The sequence below is a fragment of the Monodon monoceros genome, unplaced genomic scaffold (genome assembly GCF_005190385.1).
Source record: "Monodon monoceros isolate NGI ecotype Baffin Bay Population unplaced genomic scaffold, NGI_Narwhal_1 Super_Scaffold_3, whole genome shotgun sequence".
NCBI lineage: Eukaryota > Metazoa > Chordata > Mammalia > Artiodactyla > Monodontidae > Monodon > Monodon monoceros.
Window position 1 is genome coordinate 71,192,291 of NW_021703780.1, and position 20,576 is coordinate 71,212,866.

The window sequence follows — 20,576 nt, forward strand, 5'->3', positions numbered from 1 at the left end:
TCTCCCAGAAGAAACATGGAAGATTTATTCCCGATGTTAAGAAAATGGAAAGCCTCCTCACTTAAAAAATATTTACGATCTTAGTGTTTTCCTGACTACAAAATAAGGTGTACATCTTGTTTAAAATACACATGTCTACACATATATCCGTAAGTTCCCCACAGTCTTCGCCTCCTACATCCTTCCTCCATACTGTTGGTGCAGTTTAGGATTAGTAGCACCCCCGACCAACACCCTTATGCTGGTTAAGTCATGCTCACCCACCTTTCAGATCTCTTTAGAGTTTAACTCCCTGGGAAAATACATTCTTGACCTCCTAAATTACTCAGGCTCAAAAAAATCATAACTGCCCTTCACAGTTATGATTTCACATTTAATATTACTATTGACAACCCTCTTCCCCTCTCCCACTTGTCTGAAAACTCTATAAGGCCGGCCTCTAGCCCGTTTTTATATTACGTTGTTTTCGCTGGGCTTGGCACACCGCGAAACTCACGTATGGTTGAATGATAGAGGGATAGCTGAGTAAACTATGGTGTATCCATTACTATTCCTGAGAATACTCTCAGGAGTTAAAGGAATGTAGAACTATAAATTCTAATGAAAAGATCTCCGAGATACAGTTACTGAAAAAACGCCAAATAATGACTAAGTACCGTGAAGGAATATAAAAATGTAGATTTCACCCGGGGTGGGGTGTGTGTGTGTGTGTGTGTGTGTGTGTGTGAATGCAGAAAAATAACTTTCAAGTAGAATCTGCAGTAATGATAGTTACTGGTTACCTGTCTAACCTTTGTGGAGCGAGGAGGGCACCTTCCCCAGAGTGAGGGAACCTAGTTTGGGGGTGGTAGTCAAAAGAGCTTTATCTATACTTTTAAAAATCCGCTTTATTGAGATATAATTTACATGCAACAAAATTCACCAATTCTAAGTGTACAATTCTATGAATTTTAACAAATGTATACAGTAGTGTAGCCAACACCATAATCATGATATTAATCATTTATATTACCCCCAAAAGTTCTCTCATACTCCTTTGTAGTCGTTCTCTTCCCTCACTTCAAGCCACTGGCCAACCACTGATGTGCTGTCACTATAGACTTGCCCTTTCCAAAATTTCATGTAAATGGAATACTGCAGTATGTAGTCAGTCTTCTGTGTGTGGCCTCTTTCTCCTAGCCGAATGATTTTGAGATTCATCCATGTTATAGCATGTACCAATACTTTGTTCTTTTTTATTGCTGAGTAGTATTCCATTGTATGGATATACTACAATTTCTTTATCCATTCATCAATTGATGGCCCATTTGGGTTGTTTGAAGTTTTGGACTTTTATGAATAAAACTGAACATTTGAGTACAAGTGTCTGTGAATCTGTATTAACTTATTTTTACAAGATGAATTTATTCATGCACTTATGTAATTTAAAAAATAATCTTTTAATTCAATGAATAAGTTCACTACTGTTTGACATTTATTCTTCCAGATCTTACTCTCTGAAATATTAACATCCCTTTATAAATATTAATGGGATTTTATACTGCTAAGCAACTCCTTTTTCAATTTACTAATATACTGTGGCCATTTTAAAATATAAGTACTTACAGATTTAACTCATTCTTTTTAAGGGTTGCATTTCATTGTATGCATGTAAGATAACTTATTTAACTGATCTATCAAATTGTAAAACATGAATTTCTTTGATCAAAATTCCACTTTCAATAATCTATGGTACCAAAATTTCCCTCAAGTTTCCTATGTAATACTTTTAAGATGTTCAGTGTTTATTACAGCACTGTAATGGAGAAAACTGGAAACATCATTTAAAATAAATAAATATATTTTTTTGGCCGTGCAGCTTGTGTGGTCTTAGTTCCCCGACCAGGGACTGAATCCATGCCCTCAGCAGTGAAAGCGTGGAGTCCTAACCACTGGATGGCCAGGGAATTCCCAAAACAAATATTTAAATACTCCTTTGTTTCTTTTCCTCACTGGTCACTAGTCCAGACATTCCAATTTTGCTTTTGCTTTGCTGCAATTTTATGAGTTTACGCCAGTAATAAATGAAGACAGTTATTAGACCCATTGCCAGGATAAAGATTTAATATCTTTTCCTAATAGTGCTATCCTAGGCGATTCTGTAGTTGCTTATTCCAGCTGGTGCATTCTGCAGGATGGGGTTGAATAAGAAAAACCTGCAAAGTTTCAAAAAGAGTAAGCTTTATATTGTTGAAGGCCTACTGAGTAAAACTACGTTTCGTAGAACTACCCTTCAGAAACTGTCATTTCTCAGGAGTGACCCTGAGCAATCAAAACCAAAACCTTCTTTACTCAGGTGGATAAGTTAAAGCCACTCACAGATTCCAGTCGGTTTATTCTGCCCCGCCCTCTTTTTAAAAAATTTCCAAATGTTCCAATAATATTCTTAAGCAAAGTGAAATTAAATTTCAATTAAATATACAACATTTGAAGAACAGGGAAATGCAAAGGGTAAGCAACTGATTTTTGCACTCAGATTTTTAAACTTTTTAAAAGCAACTTAATAGACATGTTTATTAATTTCTGGTGTGCAACAAAATGCTATTTGATTTTGTAATAACAAAGTCTATGCAATTACCTGAGAGATCCACATATTTTCCCAGAATTTGACTTAAACAGAATTATAGACTATATCTCCCTTTTTGAGAAGAAAACTTCCTTTTCACTGGAAATACGTATAAAGAGTTGCTTAGCAGTTGAATAACTTAAAATTGCATTTTGGAAGCTTGCTAGATAAAACATTCTCGTATCCTTTAAGTTTTTATGTCTGCTTTGAGTTTTTATAGAATTCCTTAAAACAATGTTCACCTGATCTAAGGGTCTTCTTAAATTGATTTTCTAAATTTCTCGAGACAAATGAAATGGGTCCCCTTCCTCATAACTTCTTCCAAAATATAATCCATATGTTCTTCTTAGTTAAGCAAAACAGATGGAAAGAATCCTGATCTCCATCACTAGCCTCTAAAACCTAAACCAAAAAATCAAATGAAGATGTCAGGAATAGATTTTTCAGATTTCCCTTTAAGATTTTCTACGCATCAAGAAGCTAATGGAGGTTACAAAACAGGATAATGGCCCACTGAAATGTCTTCATTGTAAAGATAAGGATAATCAGAGTCAGAGAGGTTAAGTAACTGCCCAAGGTATCACAGCTAGTAAGAACTGGGATAAGAACCCATTTCTTCTCATGTCAACACCCTTAACCATGGTACTACTGCCTTTTTTTTTTTTTTCTTTTAAGTACGCTTAAAAGCAAGGGTTCCCATATGGAACAAACAGAATGGAATACCTATTTTAATTAGTGTGAAGAAGCCTCCAAAAGATTTCGAAATTCCCAGATAGCCTCTTTGAAATACTTGTCGTAAAAGGCTAATGAAAAATCAGGCACAAAAGGTATCTAAAACAATAACTAGGTCTAACCCATTATACCCTCCTAGGCTTCCTCATCAAAACATTGGCCCCCAAAATGATGTCTCAATTTCAATCAACTGAGACACTGGAAAAAACTATCCTCAAAAACCCTATGTAAACTCTTTAGCATCAACTTAAATGGCCTCATATGGGTCCCTCCCAGATTTGATGACTCTCTGAGGGATTTTCTGGCAAACTACTATGTATTTCCTTAAACAGCCAAGGGGAAACAAAAATTAAAATTGATGAGGTTATTGAATACCACCAGAAATATTTATTGTTTGTCCTGGATGAAACCTGACAATATATTTGAAAGGATTTGATAACTTTAGGATTAGAAATTTGGCCAAATGGGAGAAGCTGATATTCAGGGCCTCCTAGGAATTTTTTTAGGCCTTCTCTCCTAAGTTAAATATACTCAAAGGGAAAGAGGCATTCAAACAATAGGTGAATCGGTGTGTCAGTCCTTTTAATCCTAAAACCTCCCCATTCATCTTAAAATACCTGTAGACATTGTGACATTAGAAACAGAATTGTCCTGCAGATATACCCCAAAAATCCATCTTGTAAAAAACTTGGATACTTTGTGCCTTTGTGATATAGATTTTATACTCCCATTCTCTCTAGGACCTAAAAGCCATTCTTGGACATGCAAACACCAGGGAGGTAATTCTTATCAAAAGGGGTAAAAATCATTAAAAAAAAAAAACTTTTGTGACTTTTACACAATACTAGTAACTATAAGGTCTCTGTGTCTCTGTGCATTTATATTTATACATGTTGTAAATGTGTGATATTCTCCACCTCTGGATGGTATTATCAAAACTAATTTGTAGGGACTTCCCTGGTGGCTCAGTGGTTAAGAATCTGCCCGCCAATGCAGGGGACAAGGGTTCAATCCCTGGCCTGGGAAGATCCCACATGCTGCAGAGCAACCGAGCCCGTGCACCACAACTACTGAGCCTGCACTCTAGGGCCCGGGAGCCACAAGTTCTGAGCCCTTGAGCCGTAACCACTGAAGCCCGTGCACCCTAGAGCCTGGGCACCACAACTACTGGGCCTGCGCGCCTAGAGCCTGTGTGCTGCAACAAGAGAAGCCACCGCAAAGAGAAGCCCGCGCACTGCAACGAAGAGTAACAAGCTCACTGCAACTAGAGAAAACCCACAGGCAGCAACAAAGACCCAACACAGCCAAAAAAATAAATAAAATAAAAATATTTAAAACTGTGGAAAAAAGAAACCCTTATAAAAAAATTTGTAAAGTGCTCTATTTGATTGGCTTAAAAACAAACAAGTGCATATATATATATATATATATATATATATATATATATATAAATTAAGGATTGGGTATTCTAAAACTCAGAAATATAGAAACTAACCCAGATGTTTTTCAAGTTGGTATGATCTAGGATAAATTAAAGCTAGTTTAAGTTCACTGGTGTAAAAACAGGCATGTTTCTAGAATTATCAGCATCAAGTATAAAATTTTTTATTTTACCTGGGTTAACTGGTCAGGTAGGCTCATGTTGCCTCTTTTAAAAAATGTGTCAGCATGAAAGTAATCAAAGTATGAGTGTTAGGAGCAGGTAATAGATATAAGATAAAACGTTTTTAGGTGAACTCTTTAGCAATAATTATATTTTATGTGTACTTAAAAAAATTTCTCAAATCTCTCAGGTAACTTGAAACTTTAAAGATTTTGCAAGTTAAATTAAATAATAGGGTTTGGGCTTCCCTGGTGGCGCAGTGGTTGAGAGTCCGCCTGCCGATGCAGGGGACACAGGTTCGTGCCCCGGTCCAGGAAGATCCCACATGCCGCGGAGCGGCTGGGCCCGTGAGCCATGGCCGCTGAGCCTGCGCATCCGGAGCCTGTGCTCCGCAACGGGAGAGGCCACAATAGTGAGAGGCCCGCATACAGCAAAAAAAAAAATAATAATAATAATAGGGTTTATTGAATATCTGGATCATTTCCAAATGGGATAAAATACTGATACATTAATTGCTAAATATAGGTTCATCTACTTTTGGCTTCCTACTATAGAGAAACTAAAGAAAAAGGAGAACATGCTTGTAGAAATAAAAGTTTCCAAGGGTTAAAAGTTATAATTAATGCATGTATTATAATTAAGACTACTGGAAATAGTAGAGGAGACAGCTCTGTATGTAAGGACAGCATGATGTGTTTTTTGGTTAAGAAGAGGTTTGAGGAATAAAGATGCAAATTTGTTGAAGGAAATGAGAGTAATTTTGTCTAAACTAGAACTTCTGGTTATTTCAGAAGACAGTGAGAGAGAATTTTACCTTGTGTAATCAAGCTGGATAAAACTGAATTATAAGGGTTTTTTAATTACACTTTAAAATTAGTAGTGTACTTACGTAAAACTAAAACTTGATTACCTTTCATCTGTTAAAAGGACAGTGGTTTTTTTTTATCATTTTGGCCAAATAGATAATTAAGTATTGTTTCACGATCTGTGATCCTATTTAGTCAAGTGTCCAAACTTTTGATATTCTTTGATAGCTTCCGCAAATCAAATGCTATATGAAGTCCTTTTGATCTCTAGTTAACTTCGGGATTTCTCAGGCGGCCCCTGAAATATCTCAAAGAATTTATTCTCTCATCTCATAAAAAGGGAGATGTTAAACCAATTTAGGCTTATTTGACATGTTAAATTACATGGGAAGCATCGTCTAATAAGTAACATTAAGCCTTCTTTATGTTGTGTCTGTATAGGTATGTGTTAATAAGTGTTCCAGAAATTGTATGAAATTCATGGAAGTCTGATATGTCCTGGCATAATGTTGTCTGTCATCAAAATTGAGGCTCACAATAAAAGGACTGAACTTGAATATCAGGGAAATGCCCTAGCTTTTATGCAAAGGCAGTAGCAACAGAATCCGTAAAGATTGTGGTACCTGTGGATGACGTCTATTCTACTTCTGGAAAAAAAAAAAAAAGACCCCTCATTGCCAGACCTTTGCCATTCTGATATCCTTCCAACATGGCAACGGTCTGTTCCAGAAACAGAGAAATTAAGATGGGTAAACAATGGCTGTAATTTAAACAATCATGGCTATAGGAAACCCAAGACAGCCACTTGGATTTTCCAGGCTCTCTGGCAAACCCCAGTTTTCATTTTTTGCATTCCTTCTGCACAGGCCTCATCTCTTCCCTCTGGACCCTTCGAACACCTGCAGCTGGACTTCATTCAACTGCCACTTAGTATGGGCTATCAATATGCTTTTGTTATTGTATGCATGTTTTTCAGATGGGCTGATGCCTTCCTCTGCCATAAGGTGTGATGCCCTCACAGTGGCAAGGAAATTGTTAGACAACTGGTTTCCCACTTTGGGTAGACCTTTCACAATCTCCACTGATCAAGGTACCCACTTCATTGGGCAAATTATATGAGCCTTAATGAAAAACTGACAAACTACTTGGAATTACCACTGTCCCTATATCACCCTCAATCATCGGGTAAGGTCAAGAGAACTAATGGAAATACTGGTTTCAAGCAGAGCAAATATTAATTACATGGGACTGCATAAACTCAGGAGGATGCTCTAACATTTTGGATTTCCAGATTTAAGGAAACCTTTTCTCTGAAGCTATCTAGGACTTAATGGAAGTTTGGCAAAGTATACCTTTGTGAACAAAGATGAAACATTTACTTTTCTCCCTACCTGGTCCCTCCAGAATTCAGAATCTCTCAGTGAATATTCTTATTTTCATGACAATATATTTATCTGCATAAGTTCAATAAGAATCTGTTCTCCTTCTCACACTGCACCCAAACCATACGAATATGAGGACTACAGAGAAAAGTCATATAAATGTAAGGCATGTGGGAGAGTCTTCAGTTACCACAAATCTGTTCCTATGAAAGAACTCACCCCAGAAGAACACTCTGTGAATGTAAGCAATGTGGAAAAGCCTTCAGTTAATACCAGTCTGTTCAAAGACATGAAAAGAGTCACACTGGGGAGAAACCCTATGAATGGAACAATGGGTAAAGCCTTCAATTGTTCCAATTATGTTAAGATAAGTGAGAGATCTCATACTGGAGAGAAACCCTATGAATGCAAGGAATGTGGGAAAGCCTTCAGTTACTGCAGTACATTTTGAAGCCATGAAAGAACTCAGAATGGAGAGATATCTCTTGAATGTAAGCAAAGTGAGAAAGCCTTCAATTTGCCCAAATCCTTACAAAATCACGTGAGAATGAACACCAGGCAGAAACGAGATAAATGTGAAAAACATGGGAAATTTTTCAATTTCAACAAATACCATCAAAGTCATATGTAAACTCCCACTGGAGAGAAATCCCACGAATACAAGTAGTACTGGAAAGCCTGATGCAAATTAATTCACATATAATGCTCCTGAAAATTTACAATATGAAAGTTATCAGTTATAAATATATATTTTTTTTAATCAGTCCCTCATTCATAAAGTAATTCTGTGGAGCATGGATTCTGCTTGTTACTTTTACCAATGTACACTGAATTGAGATGATTCTGTAAGTACTCTTAGCCCTAGTACATAAGTTTAATAAGTCATGTTTTTTCATTAAATCAGTTAATAACATTTTTGTCTTTCCATTATGAAGTTTGCTGGATCCATGGGTAAATTGAAGTGTACTTTGAATATGCAAGGAGCTTCAATTTTTATATAGTTAAAAAACTGTTTTCTAAGTAAGGGGTCATTGAGAAATGACACTCTGACATTTGTTGGACTTTTCCAACTGGCCTCCTGTGGGAGGTTCTGGATATCTTACCCATTATATATATTTCATCTTTCCTATAAGAAAAATTACATTTTGTTGGCCAGAAGAGCCTTTTTCCATTTTCCTTGCTAGTAACTAGTTGACATAAATTTGTTAAGTATACAAAGGTTGTTATATCGTCACATGTGAAGTATTCTTTTCATCTTCTGCCTTTTGTTGTCATTACTTCTAATTGGGATATGAATAACAGATTTTGCATTAACAAGGGGGACCTGTGATAGGACAATAAAATCTAGAGTTGGAGATTACCATTCTGGATTGTATCCTGTCAACATAGGTAATGTTATGAAGTACATTTTCTAAAATCTACTGCTTTTATGGCTCCATGTTAGAATTCATGGAATCTATGGAAGATGGAGGAAAATAACAGCTTTTGTTTTATTTAATAGCAAAGGAAAGTTAAAAAAAAAAAAGAAATAAAGAAAAAGAACCTGTTCTCCTTGTAAAAGGACACAATTACCAAGGCTTTCACTGGAATGTAATGTTTGAGAGAAACGTACATAGCCTCATATGACCAGACAGCTTCAAGGAACTGCTTGGAAAAATCAAGCTGTTATTTTGCTTACAAGGTTATAGCAAAGCAATCTTACAAAAATACTTATATGGTCAATCACTGTTCTTGCTGCATGTATATAAATAATCAGGCCAAGTTTAATACAAACAAATTTAGTTTTACTGTGATTATCTATAGTAAAAAAAAATGGGAGTAATTATAGGAGAAAAATTAAGTTTTTACCTTTGTAGATATTAGATTTTAGTGCTGCTGTCACACCTCTATACTGGACTCCCCTGGCCTAAGGTATTGCCTGTGGTCTTGCTGACTGTTCATAATACCACTTTTGGGAAACATAAACTCACTCCACATGAGATAATCATGGGCAGACCAATGTCTATTGGTATACAACCTTCTGCTGATCCTTTGTAGCCCCATGCTAGCATGATCAGCTACTGTAAGTCTTTAATATCTTATTTTCAAGCCTATTACCAACAGGTTAAAGAAGCTTTCCCATATTCCAATTTAGGGAAAACTTGTTGGTCAGAGTCTGAATCCTGGTGACTGGATATTCTGGAGGCATTATCAGAAAAAAACCACTCTCAAAGCCCCACTGGAAGGAAACTTATCAAGTGCTTCTGGCCACTTGCACTGCTGCAAAACTAGAAGGCAATAAGCCTTGTATACATATATCATAGCTAAAGGAGGCTCCAACTGACATCTGGTCCTGTACAAACACGGGAGACCTCCAAATCAAGTTGACAAGGATGAGAAGTAGTGGACATCGATGTAGACTGCTTCCATCCAAGACGCCAGATCAAGACTTCCCATTTCAGCTAAACATAAAATCTTTTCTTCTTTCCTTTATTCTGGCACTGACTTGGAAAGATAATGCCATCAGCCATATCTTCCAGGCCACTGCTAAGGAAGGTAATCTCTAGAATTTAGAACAACTTTTTATTGCAAGCTAGGAAAAAAATCTAACCGACCCCGGCCTTAAATGGGCAAATGCAACAATTCTTGCAGATGAATCCATTAACAATGCCACCTTAGTGGAAAGGATTTATTTTTTGGTGGTTATCATTCTCCTTGGGCATATGAATGCCTAGATGGCTGGTGCACAGCTGGGCAATGCCTCCTAAGTTACCTAACTGTGACCCTAACTGTTCTCGAAAGGGCCTACCAGGAGGCATTTATGATTCAGGATTTGCTTCCCTTGGCAGGTCCCTACTTCCCTGGTTAGGAATAAATACAAATGATGCTATGATCAGGAACCTTTCCTTAACTCTTGAAAGTACAGCAGGATCCACTGCTAATCAATAGCCTCCCAGCAAAGATCCTTGGACTTTCTGGGGGGGGGGGTTGAAATTCAGTTACATATTAAGCAAGCCACTTGGCTTAAGAAGATGACTCTGAATGGGGTCTTTCTTTGATTGGTTTGGGTCTTGGAGACCATAGCTTCAAAGTCCACTCCAAACACTGGAAATTATCCTGCTTATTATAATCATAGTAATCCCCCTGGTGCTTTGTATCCTCTCAAAAGCTTTAAATGCGTGTTTGCAGCCACTAACCACCATGCAAATGATCACCCTAAGACTTGAACAGAAAAGAAACAAAGAGAGTAACCAATTTAAGGATTATGAACCATGACCTGTGAATGTCACAGGGCTTAAGGAAACGTGTCATGACCTATGGATGCAGAGAGTGACCTATGGCAGCTGAGAGTGGCACTGATGCCTTAATTTTTTTTATCACATCTCATTTATGCTGAGAGTTTGATCAGAAGGGGGGAATTGTTAAAGAAGAAGCAGACCCAAAATGGAGTCATTTGCTTCCCCTTACCCACTACAGCAAACCAGGACTTAACTGCTGTTCCAACTCCTCCCAGAAATGACCTTGTGTTTAACAATGGTTAAAGAAATTATTAGGTAGCATGAAGCTGAATGTCTAAGACTGCTATGTACCATAACAACATCAACATCATTTTTTATTTCAGAAAACCTTCTTCTCCTTACCCAAATTTCCATCTATCCTGACTGTATAAATATTTCAAATGTCTCATAATTACTCACATATCTTCCATGCTACAAAATAGAAATGAATTTACTCAAAAAATTTTTTCCTCCAAAACTTAGATTTACTGACTCATGTCTTCATGGTAAATGACGGTTGATAGTGAAACAATCATCTAACATTAAATTCAAATATCTGTATGTTTCTCAGATTTTAACATGCATCAGGATTCCTTAGAGGGATTGTTAAAACCAGATTGCTGGGACTCTCACTTCTAGTCAAGATAAAGTAACAAAGACCAGATTTACCCCTCACCTAAAATAATTTTTTAAAAAACAGACAAAATTTATTAAACAATGGTTTCAAGACCCTGGACACCAGGCAATGAAAAACAATGATTCCTGAAAGACAGAAAATGAATGCAGTAAGGCCTGAATCTGAGACTGCCCCTGCTTACTGCCTTGAAAGTGTTTCCAGCCCATAGCACAGAAAGGGGAACAGAGGGGTAGGCTGGTGAACTCCTTGAGCTGTAAGTCCGAGGAAACCAAACTTTAGGGCAGAATGCCAGAGAGAGAGAGTAAAGAAAGAAAAACACCTTGTATAGAAAGAGATCTACAGAAGGCTTCCCCTAGAATATTCAGCAGAGTACCAATAAGTACATGCATGTGCAGAAACGACCGAAAAGCCAAAGACTCATCAAAGGATTAAAGAGAACAGTGCCTGTTCCCATCAGCAAGACTGAAAAAACTCATAATTCAGGGGATAGTGAGTAGGATACTCAAGAAGGTCTCCCCTCAGTAGTGAAGAATAATTAGTTCTATATTGAGGACTACTTCGAACCTACCTAACAAGTCATAAAACACCTGAAAGGACCAAATTGTTTGCAAATAGCCTAATTGCACCCTAGATCAAAGCTCAAGAAATTTTTAAGAATACAAAAATATCCAACGTCTAACAAGGTAAAATTCTGGCATCTAACCTAAGATTATTATTTTTTAAATATTTATTTATTTTATTTTATTATTTATTTTCTTTATTATTTTGGCTGCATTAGGTCTTAGCTGCGGCACTCAGGATCTTCGTTGAGGCATGTGGGAGCTTTTCGTTGCGGCACATGGACTTCTCCTTCATTGCAGCGCGTGGGCTCCAGAGTGCGTGGGCTCTGTAGTTTGCAGCACGCAGGCTCTCTCGTTGAGGCACGTGAGCTCAGTAGTTGTGGCGCGTGAGGGTTTACTTGCCCTGTGGCATGTGGGATCTTAGTTCCCTGACCAGGGACTGAAACCACGTCCCCTGCATTGGAAGGCGGATTCTTTACCACTGGCCCACTGGGGAAGTCCCTAACCTAAGATTATTGAGTATACAAAGAAGCAGAAACACATGACCCATAATAATGAGGTAGTCCATCGAAATGAACTCAGAACTGAGAGAGATGTTATCTTAAATAACTACAGGACTTCCCTGGTGGCGCAATGGTTAAGAATCCGCCTCCCAATGCAGGGGACACGGGTTCGAGCCCTGGTCCGCGAAGACCCCACATGCCGTGGGGCAACTAAGCCTGTGCGCCACAACTACTGAGCCTGCGCTCTGAAGCCCGCGCACCTAGAGCCCATGCTCTGCAACGAGAAGCCAACGCAATGAGAAGCCCGCGTGCCGCAACAAAGAGTAGTCCCCACTCACTGCAACTAGAGAAAGCCCGTGCACAGCAACAAAGACCCAACACAGCCAAACATAAATAAATTTTTTTAAAAAGTACAGACATGAAAGACAAAAGAAAGACATAAATCAAACTTCTAGAAATAAAAACTACCATGTCTGAGAAGAAAAATACACTAGATAGTTAACAGCAAATTAGACAATACAAAAGAGAAGACTAACTTAAAGGCATAGCAATACAAAAGTATCCAAAATGAAATACAAATAGAGGAGTAAAACAAAAACATGAAAAGCATCAGTGAGCTGTAGGACAACCTAAAGCAGCCTAACACATGAGGTAACTGATGTCCCTGAAAGAAGGGAAGGGGGACAGAAAAAATACTGGAAGAAATAATGACCAAAAGTTTTCCAAATTTGATTACAACTATAAAACCACATATTCAAGAAGCTCAACTGACCCCATACAAGAAACCTGAATAAAACTACATCAAAGCCTATCATTATCAAATAACTCAAAACCAGTGACAACGAGAAAATCTTAAAAGTAGCAAGAGAAAAAGAGACTTATTAGCTACCTAGGAACAAAGATAAAGATGACATATTTCTCACTGGAAATAATGCAAGCAGGAAGACAGTGGAGCAGCATTTTAAAATACTAGAAGGCAAAAAAAACAGCCTAGAAATCTATATGCAGCAAAAAACATCATTTAAAAAGAAGGTAAAATAAAGATATTCCCAGACATACAAAAGTTGAAAATTCATCAACAGCAAATCTGCACTACAAGAAACGTTAAAGGAAGTTCTTCAGGCAGAAGGATAATGATACCATAAAAAGCTACACAAAGGAATAAAGAGCACCAGAAAAGGTTAGGTATAAGAGTATACATGTAAGAATTTGTTTTCTTACTATTTAAAACTTTAAAAAAAATAATGAACTATTTAAACAAAACTAACAATAGGGCTTCCCTGGTGGCGCAGTGGTTGAGCGTGGGCTTGCCGATGCAGGGGACACGGGCTCGTGCCCCGGTCTGGGAGGATCCCGCATGCCGCGGAGCGGCTGGGCCCGTGAGCCATGGCCGCTGAGCCTGCGCGTCCGGAGCCTGTGCTCCGCAACGGGAGAGGCCCGCGTACCGCAAAAAAAACAAAAACAAAAAACTAACAATAATGTATTGTGGTATTTATAACTTATGTAAAAGTAAAATCCATGAACAATAATATTACAAAGACTGGAAGGAGCCAAACAGAAGTACACTATTATAATATTCTATACATCAAGTGGCATAATATCACTTGAGGGGGAACTGATAAGTTACAAATGTGTGCTGTAAATCTTAAAGCAACTACACTAAAATAATAAAACAAAGAGTTATACTTAATAATCCCACAAAGGAGATAAAACGAGATCATAAATATTCCATTAATACAAAAGAAGTCAGAAAAAAAAGAAAAGGGGAACAAGAGCAGATAATACAAACAGAAAACAAATAGCAAGATAATAGATTCAAATGTAGTTTTTTTGTAACCATAGCAATAATCACAGTAATTGTAAATGATATAATTATACCAATTGAAAGGCAAAATTTGTGAAATTGGATAAAAAAGCAAGAACTAGGGAATTCCCTGGCAGTCCAGTGTTTAGGACTTAACACTTTAACTGCAATGGGCCTGGGTCTGATCCCTGGTCAGGGAACTATAAGACCCCACAAGGCATTCAGTGTGGCCAGAAAAAGAAAAAAAAAGCAAGAACTACATTACCTACAAAAGTATTTTATTTTATTGAAGAGCTGGCTCTTTTAAAAAATATTTATTTATTTATTTTGGCTGCACCAGGTCTTAGTTGTGGCACGCAGACTCCTTAGTTGAGGCATGCAGGCTTCTTTTTTTTTAATTTTTATTTTTTTATAAATTTATTTTATTTATTTCTTTTTGGTTGCATTGGGTCTTCATTGCTGCGTGCAGGCTTTCTCAAGTTGCAGTGAGCGGGGGCTACTCTTCGTTGCGCTGCGTGGGCTTCTTATTGTGGTGGTCTCTCCTGTTGCAGAGCATGGGCTCTAGGCGTGTAGGCTTCAGTAGTTGTGGCATGCGGGCTCAGTAGTTGTGGCTTGCGGGCTCTAGATTACAGGCTCAGTAGTTGAGGCACACGGGCTTAGTTGCTCCGCAGCATGTGGGATCCTCCTGGACCAGGGCTCGAACCCGTGTCCCCTGCATTGGTGGGCAGATTCCCAACCACTGTGCCACCAGGGAAGCCCCCATGTGGACTTCTTAGTTGTGGCATGCAGACTCTTAGTTGCAGCATGTGGACTTCTTAGTTGCGGCATGCAAACTCTTAGTTGTGGCATGCATGCAGGATCTAGTTCCCCGACCAGGGATCGAATCCAGGCCCTCTGCATTGGGAGTGCAGAGTCTTACTCCCTGGACCACCAGGGAAGACCCTACGAAAGTATTTCAAATGTAAAAATACAAGTAGGTAAAAGTATGGAAAAGATATATCATGCTAACAATAGTCATAAGAAACCTGGAATTCTATTAATGTCAGACTAGATTTCTGAGCAAAGTATACACAAATCTACAATTATGGTCAAGAGATTTCAATAGCCCTCTCTTAATAACTGACAGAACAAGAAGGCTGAAAATCAGCAAGGACGTGAACAACACTATCAACAAACTTGACCTGACATTTATATAACACTCTACCCAACAACAGCAAAATACACGTTGTTCTCAAGTGTACCCAGAACATTTACAAAGATAAACCATATTCTGGACCATAAAACGAATCTTAAAAATTTAAAAGGACTCAGATCATACCAAGTATGTTCTCAGACCACATTAAATGAAATTTGAAATCAAGAACAAAAAGATTTTTAGAAAATCTATAAATATTTGAAAAGGAAATAACACTTCTAAATAACCCATGGATCAAAGAAATCCTAAAGGAAATTGTAAGGTATTTTGAACTGAATGAACATAAATATAGAACATATCAGAATTTATGGGATGCCACTAAAGCAGTACTTAGGGGAAACTGTATAGCACTAAAAACCTATATTAGAGAAGAGAAAAGGTCTCAGAGCAATGACCTCAGCTTCTACCTTGAGAAACTAAAAAAAAAGAAGACCAAATTAAAACCAAAGTGAGCAGAAGAAAGGAAAGCCAAAAGTAAGAATCAATGAAATGGAAGACAGAAAAACAGAAAATCAATATAACCAAAATTTGGTTCTTTAAGAAGATGAATAAAATTCATAAGTATCAGGAAAGAGAAAAGTTACATCACTATAGTCTCTACAGATAATAAAAGAACAACAAGGGAATATTATGAACAATTTTATTCCCTTAAATGCCACCACTTAGATGAAATGGACACAGTTCTTGAAAAACACAAAATACCAAAGCTTACTCAAGAAGAAATAGATAACCTTAACAGCCTTGTATCTTTTTAAAAGTTGAACATGTAAACACCTTCCCACCAACCATCATTTAAGGAAGAAATAATACCATTTTGACACAAAGTCTTCCAACTCAGTCCATGAGACTTGATACCAAAACCAGACAGTCATTACAAAAAGACTACAACCCAATACTGCTCATGAACACAGATGCAAAAATTCTAAACAAAAATTTAGCAAATCAAATCCAAAACTATATGAAAAGGATAACATATCAAGGCTAAGTGGTGTTTAATCCCAGGAATACAGTTGGTTTATCATTCAAAAGTTGATCAGTGTTAACAAACCAATTATATTCATAAAATGAAAAAAAAACAAAACCATATAATCATCTTGATAGATTCAGAAAAAGCATTTAACAAAATCCAGAGTCCATTTCTGATAAAAACTCAGCAAACTAGGGCTAGAAGAGGACTTCATAAATTTGATAAAGGACATCAACAAAAAACCTACAGCTAATATCAGACCTAATGATAAAAGTCTGAATGCTTTCCTTTAAGATCAGGAATAAGACAGATGTCTAGTCTCATACATGTTATTCAACATTCCATTGGAGGTTCCAGCCAGTGAAATCAGGCAACAAAAATAAACAAAAGTCATCCATATTGGAAAGGAGAAGTAAAACAATTTTTATTCATAGATGGCATGATCTTCTATGTAAAAAAATATGATGGAATATGCCAAAATAAAGCTACTAGATCTAATAAATGAATTCAGTAAGGTAGTGGGATACAACATCAATATACAAAAATCAACTATAAGAATTTTGAACGGGACTTTTTAATGAAAATTGAAAATTGAATTTTATGAAGTGATATCATTTACAACAATATCAAACATATGATAGGCATACGGGTAAATCTGACAGAAGATGTGAAAGATTTGTACCTTGAAAACTATAAAATACTGCTAAGAAATTAGAGAAGACACAAATAAATGGAGAGATATATTTTGTTCATAGATCAGAGACAATTTTAAGATATCACTTCTCCCCCAATTTACAATCCCAATCACCAGCAGTAATTTGTGTAGAAATTCATAAATTTCTGCTTCTTCAAAAGATCTGTTATGAAAATGAAAAAAGGTATATAAACTTCGGAGAAAAATTTTGTAGACCGTATATCTGAAAAAGAATTTGCATCAAGAATATATAGCGAGCTTCCCTGGTGGCGTAGTGGTTATGAATCTGCCTGCCAATGCAGGGGACACGGGTTCGAGCTCTGGCCTGGGAAGGTCCCACATGTTGCGGAGCAACTAAGCCCGTGCACCACAACTACTGAGCCTGAACTCTAGAGCCCTCGAGCTACAACTACCGAGCCCGCGTGCCACAACTACTGAAGCCTGCGCACCTAGAGCCCGTGCTCCACAATGGGAGAAGCCACTGCAATGAGAAGCCCACGCACCGCAACGAAGAGTAGCCCCCGCTCACCGCAACTAGAGAAAGCCTGCACACAGCAACGAAGACCCAATGCAGCCAAAAAATAAATAAATAATTTTAAAAAAGAAAAAATATATAGAGAACTCTCAAAATTCAACCACTAGAATTTAAACAATTCAGTCTTTAAAAAGAGCAAAGATTTTAACAGACACTTTACCAAAGAACATATACAGAAGACTAATGGAAAGCACATGGAAAGATGTTCAACATCACAGGTCATTAGGGAAATGCAACTTACAATCCCAGTGAGACAACCATACAAGCATATTAGAATGGCTAAATTTAAAAAGACTGGGCAGGGAATTCTCTGGTGGTCCAGTGGTTAGGGCTCCATGCTTCCACTGCAAGGGGCACAGGTTTGATCCCTGGTCGGGGAACTAAGATCCTGCAAACTACATGGCATGGCAAAAAAAAAAAGTCTGCGCATACCAAGTGTTGAGTAGGATGTGCAGAAACTGAAACTCTCATACACAGTTGGTGGAAACAAATTAGTACAACCACTCTGAAAAACAGTCTGGCAATTTCTTAAAAAGTTAAACATTCACCTACCATATGATTCAGCTATCACATGCACTATCACTCCTAGTATTTACCCAAGATAAAAGGATATATATGTCCATACAAAGACTTGTCCATGAGTGTTCATAGCAGCTTTATTTGTAATAGACAAAAACTAGAAATGACCCAAACGTCCATCAACAGGTGACTGGATAAGAAATTTGTGTTATAGCCATATAATGGAATACCACTGAGCAATAAAAAGAATCAACTATTTAAACATGCAGTATGAATGAATCTCAAAATCATTATGCTGAGTGGAAGAAGTCAGATCACTCTCTGCACTGGGAGCCACTTTCCTGCCACAGCCCCTTACTCCCCTCCCTGGTGAGGAGTACCTCTGAGCTGCTGGGCCGACCACTGTCTGCAGTAGTGATGAAACAACTGCAGATGCTGACAGATGAGAGCCTCAGCAGCTTGGCAGCCTCAGGGTTCTTGATCTCCCTTATCCCTAGGCATAGCTTCCAAACCAGTGCCACTGAAGGGACACTGACACAGCAGCCACGTTCACTGGGGCTGGGGCTGCCACAGTTGGGGTGGTTGGGATTGGCACTGTGTTTGGGAGCCTCATCCTTGGTTATGCCGGGAACTCTTCTCTGATGCAACAGCTCTCCTCCTATGCCATTCTGGGCTTTGCCCTCTTGGAGGCCATGGGACTCTTTTCCCTGATGGCAGTCTTTTCCATTCTCTTTGCCATGTTAAGGAGCCCTCCCTCTCTAACTCCCATAGTTCTTTCTACCGTGTCTAATTGGCCCTGTATGTTCCTTTTCCTACACATCCCCAGGCAGCCTGGGGAAAGTGGTTGGCTCAGGGTTCGACAGAGGGAAGACAAAAAAATACTATGTTAAGATGATTAAAAAAAAAAAGAAAGAAAAAAGCCAGATCAAAAAAAGAAGTACATACTGTGGGTAAAACCTAGAAAATACAAACTAATCTACAGTGACAGAACACAGATCAGTGGCTGTTTGGAAAGGGGAGGCAGGATGGAGTGCAAAGGAACATAAGATTTTGGGGGGTGACAAGACATGTACCTATCTTGACTGTGCTGATGGTTCTATGGGTGTATTCAAACGTCCAAACTTATCAAATGGTACACTTTGTGTTCAGTTTATTGTATGTCAATTACACCTCAGTAAAGCTGTTTTTTTAAAACACAAATTTCTGGATTCTATCACCAGAGCCTTTGGCTGTAAAAATATTTACCCATTTCGTTCGATCAAAATCAATCATTTTGATAGCTTCCTACTGAAGTCTAAATATCCACTCACTTAATAGCAAGTATGATAACTTGGGAACATAAAGTTACTATTTTTCAAAATTATCTCAATATAGAAGCAACTTATACTACAAAGTATTCATCCTGGTGGATATGGAAAAACATGAGGGATAGTAAAAAAAAGGATTTATGAAGTTTAGCTTTCTAATGGCTAAGCAGAAATAGTATGATGACAAAGAAAATGGGGAGGCAAAAATAAACAGAAAAGCCAACGCACCTATGGTCATCTAATCTATGACAAAGGAGGCAAGAATATACAATGGAGAAAAGACATTCTCTTCAATAAGTGGTGCTGGGAAAACTGGACAACTACATGTAAAAGAACAAAATAGAACATTCTCTAACACCATACATAAAAATAAACTCAAAATGGATTAAAGACCTAAATGTGAGGCCAGACACTATCAAACTCGTAGAGGAAAACATAGGAAGAACACTCTTTGACATAAATCACAGCAAGATCTTTTTTGACCCACCTCTTAGAGTAATGGAAATAAAAACAAAAATAAACACATGGGACCTAATGAAACTTAAAAGCTTTTGCACAGCAAAGGAAGCCATAAACAAGATGAAAAGACAATCCTCAGAATAGGAGAAAATATTTGAAAACGAAGCAACTGACAAAGGATTAATCTCCAAAATATACAAGCAGCTCATACAGCTCAATATCAGAAAAACAAACCCAATCCAAAAATGGGCAGAAGACCTAAATAGACATTTCTCCCAAGAAGATATACAGATTGCCAACAAACACATGAAAGGATGCTCAACATCACTAATCATTAGAGAAATGCAAATCAAAACCACAATGAGGTATCACCTCACACCGGTCAGAATGGCCATCACCAAAAAATCTACAAACAATAAATGATGGAGAGGGTGTGGAGAAAAGGGAACCCTCTTGCACTGTTGGCGGGAATGTAAATAGATACAGCCACTATGGAGAACAGTATGGAGGTTCCTTAAAAAACTAAAAATAGAGCTACCATATGATCCAGCAATACTACTCCCGGACACATATCTGGAGAAAACCGTAATTCAAAAAGATACATGCACTCCAATGTTCACTGCAGCACTACTTACAATAGCCAGGACATGGAAGCAACCTAAATGTCCATTGATGGATGAATGGATAAAGAAGATGTGGTACATACCGTCTTTGGAAGATTACTGGAATATAACTCATCCATAAAAAAGAACGAAATAATGTCACTTGCAGCAACATGAATGGACCTAATCTAAAATTAAAATTGGAATCTAAAAAATGGTACAAATGAACTTATTTACAAAACAGAAATAGAGTCACAGATGTAGAAAAAAAAACTTACGGTTACCAAGGGGGAAAAGGGGGGAGGGATAAACTAGGAGATTGGGATTGACATACACACTACTATATATCAAATAGGTAACTAATAAGAACCTACTGTATAGCACAGGGAGCTCTACTCAATATTCTGTA

The 20,576-nt window shown here is 37.7% G+C and overlaps 1 pseudogene; it reads left to right on the forward strand.

Annotated features, from left to right (window-relative positions):
* Positions 1 to 17,443: 17,443 nt before the first annotated feature.
* Positions 17,444 to 19,364, forward strand: LOC114907489 (annotated as a pseudogene).
* The last annotated feature ends 1,212 nt before the right edge of the window (positions 19,365 to 20,576 follow it).